The 7,834-nt window shown below is 46.6% G+C and overlaps 1 long non-coding RNA gene across 1 annotated transcript in view; it reads left to right on the forward strand.

Annotated features, from left to right (window-relative positions):
* Positions 1-6,809, forward strand: part of LOC134555145 (uncharacterized) — a 48,851-nt gene extending 42,042 nt beyond the window's left edge. Inside the window, exons 5-6 of the long non-coding RNA XR_010081377.1 lie at positions 5,191-5,298; positions 6,091-6,809. This is a non-coding gene — a long non-coding RNA (uncharacterized LOC134555145). The remainder of the gene's footprint in view (positions 1-5,190; positions 5,299-6,090) is intronic.
* Positions 6,810-7,834: the final 1,025 nt, after the last annotated feature.

The raw sequence follows: 7,834 nt of genomic DNA on the forward strand, positions 1-7,834 counted from the left end.
TCTTGTCTAGATTCTTAGAGAGCAAGACCTTACTTCAAGGCAGGAGGGATGATGAGAAAGATAGATGAGCCCAGACGCTTATGCATTACATATCTCTTTGAAATGAAGTAGTTCCAATTTTTCAGAGCTAACAACTCGCTAACGCCCTGCGTGTTTGTTCGCAGCGCTTCTCTCTGGGCTGGGTGGAAATTGGGAGTTCCCTGATCCACGGGGGAAAATCTCTGCTGGGTCTGGTTTCAATTGTGCCAAAGCTGAGCCTGGCTTTCAGTCAGAGGTGTTTTTCCAAAGCTGTGGAGTGGATAGGCATCAAAACCCATGCTCTTGGTTAAGGGACTGTTTTGCTGTCCCCATGTAGTGGGGACAATCCCTGGTGGCAGCGGTGGTGTGAGGGGTGCTGGCCTTGAACAGGACACCCCTCCGTGCCCTCTGTGGTGCACACCCAGCCCCTAGGAGCATCACTTATTCCCAGGAAAAGCAATAAAATGACCCAAAGCAAAATCATTTAAGCTGACTAAATGCCAGTGTTTCAGAGGAATGTGTGTTTTCCCAGCTGGGGGCTGTCACCCTTAGGCACCCCTTCCATTAAAATTCGTGGGACTGTCTGAGGTGGTATGCCATCAGGTGGGACTATGACATGCTAGGTACAGGTTAGGCAGGAAGAGCCTTTCTCCTTCTTGGAAGTAAAGAAAAGTAAAATCAGCCTGTCACTTCTGTGCTTTTAGCACTTTTGTTGAGAATTAAGCGATAAAAAAAATCCAGGCACAAAAACTGTCTGGCATATTTTGATCTTGGCCACGGTTCCAATATGGTTCTGGTGGCCAGCTATTGGGGGATCTGTTCTCATGTTCACCTTTTATCCTGCTAGGGCACTTTTAAAGGAGTAATTATTTATGTTCTCATCTGATCCGGGGAGAGAGGAGCTGCCCTGCATCCTGTGACATCCATCCTTGCCATCCGCTGGGTCATCAGCCCTGGGCTTTCAGGACATCACAGTGGGAATGGAGCCTCACATTAGCCAATGCAAGTGGCTAAAAATCCTCACTTGAAGGTGGTGTGGCTTGACCTGAGCCACCTCCTGCTCCTCAGAATCTTTGCCTGAGCAAGGAGTGCTGCTGTATGGACACTACAGCAAAGCAAGAGCCTCTGCCTGTGCAGATACAGGCTTAAAAATGTGCTCCAGCCAAAAAGGACTAGTGAAACGAAATCTTTCCTTGCTGGCTGTGACCTAGATACTCTGTCTGATGAGACCTCAGTGGTCGTGGTCCTCGCTAGTGGAGCAGCAGCTCTGGCAGGCGAGCAGGCAGAAAAAAGCTGCGCTGAGACTCTCTTGTCAGCCTCCCACATACATCAATGTCTCGTGCCTGTGAGGAACACTTGGACAAAAAAAAAAAAAATTAAATAAAAATTCCCCCTGCACACAGAGCAGTGACAGATCTGGATTGTCTGGAGAAGATGAAATAATTTATAAGCTTTGGTTTAATGTTCCTGTTTCCTCTTTTTTTCCCTACAGCTGCCACCTCCCCACCTTCTGTCACTGTCGTCTAAATGAATTTACAAGGAAAAGAAAATACTTCTCGTTAATGTTCTCACACAAACGAAACATTAGCCAGGGAGACAAAAAAGAAAATAATTGATTGTGAAAGCAAACCCCCTCTGAGACAGTCTGAACATTATCAAGAGCAGCCTGGGAGAGGGACTGGGAGGAAAGGGACAGGGGAGGAGGAGAACAGAGCAGGCTGGAACAACAAATGTAGCGTTTATGATAATTATCCACGTTTTAATCCCTGTTTCCAACCAAGCATTCACTTCCTTTAATTAGTTCTCGATTAGAAGGAGATTATCTAATAAATTGTACAAATAAAGAGCAGGTTATCTTTGCAGTATTCCTGCACACCAAGTTCTGAAAGGATAGGGATGCAGGGATGGGGCTTGAGAGGGACATGAGCATGGAAAACCTTGTTTTTCTTTTTCCTCATTTCCTTGGCTGCAATATTGGCTGCTTTTGGCATTAGCAATGCAGCCAGTGAAGTAAATCCATAATTAAACTGAATTAGCATGTACTTGGAAGTTTTACATGCACAGACACAAAGAAGGTTCCTGCTTGGAGCATTTCCAGTATGATTTGCAGGGGAGGTGGCGGGGGGGGAGAGAGCAAATAAAACCGTATAGTTTAGTTAAAAAGCACTTTTGCTGAAATCTGTTCTGAACTTTTGTGTGAAGAGAATGTAATGTGGGCTTTCTGAGTGTATCAGCACTGAGGTCTCTGGGTGATGCACACAGGAACTGGAAGCTGTGAGAGGTGGATGTTGGAAAGTAATCAGCATTTCTGCTCCTTGAAGGACAAGCTCTTCACTTTACATCTTGCCCTAAACCTCAAGTTTTGGCAACAGATTCATCTGCAGCCCCTTGTTAGCTCTTCTCCTCAGCTCTGGTAATGAGGTACCTGTGCTGTTTAGCCATTTCTGAGCCGGTAGGAGCCACATTGTGCTGGGATTTGTCTCATGTGTGGCTTTTGTCACCTGAGGTGTGTAGGAATGTGCTGGCTGCTCAGACTGGGTCAGGCCTAATGCCTGCTACCATCCCTGGCTGCTTTGTGCTGCCTTTCCAAGCCTCTGCCTGACCCCTCCTTGCTGAGCTAGCAGGGGACTTCATTTTAACTCCTACAGAGCAGAGCCAGAGTCTGAGCTCTTGCACTTCTTGGAAGACTTCCTTGGGCTTTCCAGCATGGAGCCATGCTGGAGTATGAATCCCCCTGGGCCAAATCCACATAGGCCCAGGAGTGCCCAGGAATATGAGGATTGAATTGGAACCTTCAGAGAAACGAAGGCACATAAATCCACACAGACATGAGCTAGAAATGCAACTTTAGTTTTAAATAAATAGAGGACTTTTAAGTGCCTTAAATAAATAAAAGTCTGGGTTAGTTAGTAAGAGAAGCCCTAATACCTAGTTTAAAGTACAAGTAACAGTGCCTTTTGCAAAGTTATTTAAATTCTAGTCATAGCAAAAATAATGTACCCTTGGTAAACATTCCTTGATAGAACAGACAGAGCTATATGTGTAGAATTTGTGTAAGAATTTACAAATATTGTCACACATCAAGCTTAGCTTAGGATAGGCCCAGCAAAGCAATACTGGACTCGTGTTTTTACCTGACTGCCCCAAAACAGAATAAAAACACACTACTTTGAGAATGCAGGAAGGCTCATGAAACATCACAAATGATGCTGTTGTTGTTGCTTCTGCGACTGCTACTGATGAGACACAGGACACAGACTATGGGTGCAGTCACTGCTGCTGTGGATGCTTCTGCTTGGCACTTAGAAACTTTATGTTAGAAAGCTTCCTGCGTACTGCTGTGGACTGTAACAACTTTGTCTTCATGAGATTGATTTAACGATGCAATAAAGGACTTTGCTTTTACAACTACCCTTCATGATAGTCTTTGAGAAGATGCCCCAAAAATTTGACAGAGCCAGAGTTATGACTGGTGTCAGAGCTAGTGAGAAGCTTGGGTACCTTGCTGCTGGTGCTGTAAAGGCAGCTGGATGGCTTTGGAGGTGGAATCCAGCAGGTTTGGGATGCCCAGGCCCTGGGCAGGGGAGCTGGGCTGGCTCCACCCCCCCAATGATTTTCTAAGCCCATGGTTGAGCAGTCAATACTTTCGTTGTCTGGTTTTAATCCAACTCGACAAGGGAGGAGAGATCTTAGAGATACCGAGCTTGTCCCAGCCCAGATAAATCAGCCTGTGGCACTGTCATTGTGTCACCTCTTGAGCGCAGACCGATGGTTGGGTGGTACCCTCCAAGGTGGTGGTGTGGGGCTGGAGGAGTCTAAGAGGGTGGTGTCAGAAGGGTAAGGGTGGGACTTGCAGGAGCAGGAGTGAGAGGCTGGGAATTGCCTCCCTGGGTCTCAGATTGTGTGCTTTAGTCAAGGACATGTCCCGCTCGTGTGTGTGCCCAAAGTGACCTCCCCATCGATCGAGACAGTCAATAGGCTGCTACTTAAGAGTAAAGTTCCGTTTTCTTTCCTTATTTCTAGTTCTTCTTCTTCACTTTAATTATCTAAGATAGATAAGCAGCTGCGGGCCAATTAGAAAACAATTACCCACTGTAATCAATGCTGGTGTGGAAAAAGGGTGAGGATGAGTGTAAAAGCTCAAGAAATGCCTTAAAACACAGCGCTGAGGTAACACTATCCTCAACTCCATCCTTGAAAGCCCTTTGCCTTAACTTCTCCAAGGTAAAGAGCCAGAAATGTGCAGAGTTTCAGCCAGAAGAAAACCCAAACTTAGTGAAAAAAGCATGGAAATTATTGGACCCTTCCAAAAGGGCAGAATTCAGGATTTCAGTATAAGGATGGGGACAACAGCTGTGTGATTTTTGAGCAGGGAGTTTGTTTTCCTGTGCTGCTTTCACCTGGGCGAAAACAATCCTAATTTTATACAGGCTGTAATGGACTCTGCACTGGCTGCTACCACTCACCAATGAGATCTGGTGGTTGTAATGGATGGCTGGATGAAAATATCAACTCTGCTCTCAGTGCCAGTCAGAGGCAGTGAATAAAATGATAGGAATTACCATGAAAACAAGGGAAAAAAGGTGAACTGTATCCTGCCGTGACAGAGGGCACATCTGTCTCATGAGTGGCCTGCTATGACTCTGGCAGGACAGGGAAGGGTGGGGAAAGGTTTGGGGAGAGGCAAGAAGGATGATGAAGGTATGGAAGTGGTTCTTGCACAGAATGGCTTAAAAGGATGGGTTCTTTAAAAGGATGTGTGCTAAAATCCCACAGAGACACAGGAATGGCCCCAGTGTCTCCCTGTCCATCCCAAGTCAAAATTTCTCACAGGAACACTTCACACAGGCCTTTCTGCTCTCTTTTTCCCAAGCTGGGGGGGTGCCTGAAAGGTGTTATTTTCATAGGGCTGCCACCAGGAAAATGCTCCCTAAGAACCTTCCCAGACATGGCAAGGACTGGGGAAACTGGACGACCTGTGTAGTTCTCTGATGACATGCAAGCCAAAGCTGGTGATTTTTTAACTGTGTTTGGGATAGGCAACAGAACAGCTGGAATAATGGGATATTTCTGAGCTAGGAGCTTGATGTCCTGCTGCCTGTGGTAAGCGAAATGGGAGCACAAATGTGCTGGGGTGGAGCCCCCCCAGACTTTATTTTGGTTTTTCTGCAGGAGGATGGTGTTGGCTCAGCTACGCTGAATTGGCTCCATGTGACAAAACCCAAGAATCCCTGCTTGGAAGCGTGGGAGAAATGAGCTTTTCCCCCATTTCCCTGGCAGGTGAGAAGCTCTCAGGGTGGCTTTCTCCTCTCTGCCTGCTTTTGTGCCAGACCTGCCAGTGCAATGGCAGGTAAGTGGCAACTCAGTTGCCAAAATAGCTCTGTGTGAGCAGCAGGCGGACAAGCAAAGCTGAACTGTCTGCAGTCCTGGAGAGCCTGGATTTCTAGAGATTTCCAGCAGCCGTCAGCAAAAGGAGAGCAAAAGGTGAATTTTCTCCATGGTTGCCAGCTCAGTTTCCCAGTTTCTCCTCTCCTCACTGCGTGTTTCTCCAAGGAATGCAATCCCAGCTGGCTCTGAAACCAGAGAAAGGGATGCTCGGCCTGGTGCTGCACTTGGCAGAGCTGTTTGAGAATTAGAAATAGCAGCATTTTCCTTCCACATTTAATCGTTCTCTGATTTCCTCTGATGGCCACCAATATTTCTGCTTCATTATATATGACATGCAATAACAAAAGTGGGGCTTTTTTGTGAAATATTAACTGCACACCAGTGGTTTGCTCGTAATGAACTGTCTACGTGGAGATCGCTAACTGCAGCGTAATTATCAGTGAATAATTCATGGTGAATAATTGAATCGTTTTAGCCCTTTCTGCCGAAATCAGACAGTGACTCATGATTTCTGGGAATTATTCTTAGAACACTTTAATGGTGCCTATTTCACACGCTGAGGTCAATCAGGAATATTTGAAGATCGGCTGTGGCGGGCGGATCTGTTCCTGGGCCAGACAGGAACAGGCTTTTATTGCAGAAACTTGAAAGAGGAGAGATAAAAATGATTATCTTTTGTTCCAGCCTGCTGCTCGGAGCTCTGCTATTCTTGAGCAGCTTTGCCGGTGGAATTGGGGCGCCGGAATGTTTGCGGTGAGGTGGATGCGTGGAAGCAGATAACAACACATCCCAGCAGCTGCCTTCTCGTCCTTTGTCCTGTTCTCACTCATCTGAAGTCCACAAACAACAGGCTCTAAGCTCACCCCCTTTGTGGGTCTATGAGCAGTCCATGGATTCAAGGAGCTGTGGGAATACAGGGGTGAGAATTTCCTTCTCCTGTGGATCAGAATGGCACCCGCTCACAGGCGAGAAGAAAGATCCTGATGTAAATGTGCCTCCCAAGCCTTTTGCTCAGAGAATTTTGATCTATTCCCCAATTCCCTTTCCTTTTTCCTGCCTTTGCTTCCCAAAAACATACATGATCTGTCACAATTTATAACCTCTGGTTTAAGGAGGACGGGGCAGACAAATTCATCTCTATAAAAGCTTCTTTTTTTATTGCACTTAATGCGCACCTTTCGCCTTGTGTAATGGAGCTTACATTCTGGAAAAAAAATCTTTGACATCTTCCTATTTTATCTCTTCTTCCCCTTTGGCTGCATGAGCATCCCACTCCATCCATGTGAGCCACGCAGCATGGGCAACTTCCTTTTCTCTCCATCTCCCTTTCAGTTGCTGTTTCACCCAGATCTCTTCCTGGTGCCTGGTACGTTTAGGTATCGTCCAGCTGTACAGATTTTCTCATTTCCTTCCCTTCTTTCTTATCAGAGGTGTCAACACTTCGTAAAACGCTGTAGTCACCATGACTTCAATTTTCCAGGGTTGTTTTGCTGCTGAGGAGCATCCTGTAGATGATGAAAGGAGATTTTTTTGGTGATTATTGTGAATCTTGACGTCCCTTCTATGCCAATCTGGTCCCAGACCGTGTCCCACTGATCCCATGTGCCTAGTGCTCTATGGGAAGGGATGGGAAGGGATGTTGGTGCTCAGAGGTGCCCATGGATGTGGCAGGACAGGGCACAGGATGCTTTTCTGCCTCCACCTCCTCCCGAAGGGGCTGCAGAGCCTCCTCCTGGCTGGGCTCCCACAGGGAAGAACAGTGTCCTTTGACTTTGGCGTGTCAGCCTCTAAGAGAGCTGACCCCACCGGGGATCAGGCTTGACCCCAAACTGTTAAGGAAAAATGCAGACAATCCCACAGCCCTATCCTCTTCCCCTCTGTGCCCTCTCTCTTCTTTGCAGGACCTGGGAATGTTGCTGCCCCTGGCAGGCCTCAGCCCCGCTTACCCATCAGAGCTTTGAAGATTTGCTGTACAAAAAGGGAGGGATGAAGACCTTGAGAGTCACACAATGATATTTAGGGCTTTCTAGGAAAGGCATGTTGCCATTGCAATTACAAGAAGCTTCATTTTCAAAACATTTTTGTTATTTTGCTCCCAAAAATGAAAAAATCAGAGGCTGATCTGAGAATTAGACCCCCTAAGTGAGTCCAGGAGAGCTTCACCCAACTTGAATTGGTGGTGTTTTGTAAGGGAAATACAGACAAATAGCAGATATGGGGTTATGGTTTTGCACTGTGAATAGGGTGGCCTTCAGAGGAGAAGAGGGCTGGAAGCAGAGGGAATCGGGTTCTGTTTTCCTTTGGGAATCTCTGGCTTAAAAAACACTCAGGCAGCAAATGAACTGTCATGAACTTCTGCATCACTTTGAAGCAGAGAATGTGACTTGCACAGTGCCTGTTTGAGAGCTCAGCTGGAGCTTCCATAATC

Source organism: Prinia subflava, chromosome 9, assembly GCF_021018805.1.
Source record: "Prinia subflava isolate CZ2003 ecotype Zambia chromosome 9, Cam_Psub_1.2, whole genome shotgun sequence".
Taxonomy (NCBI): domain Eukaryota; kingdom Metazoa; phylum Chordata; class Aves; order Passeriformes; family Cisticolidae; genus Prinia; species Prinia subflava.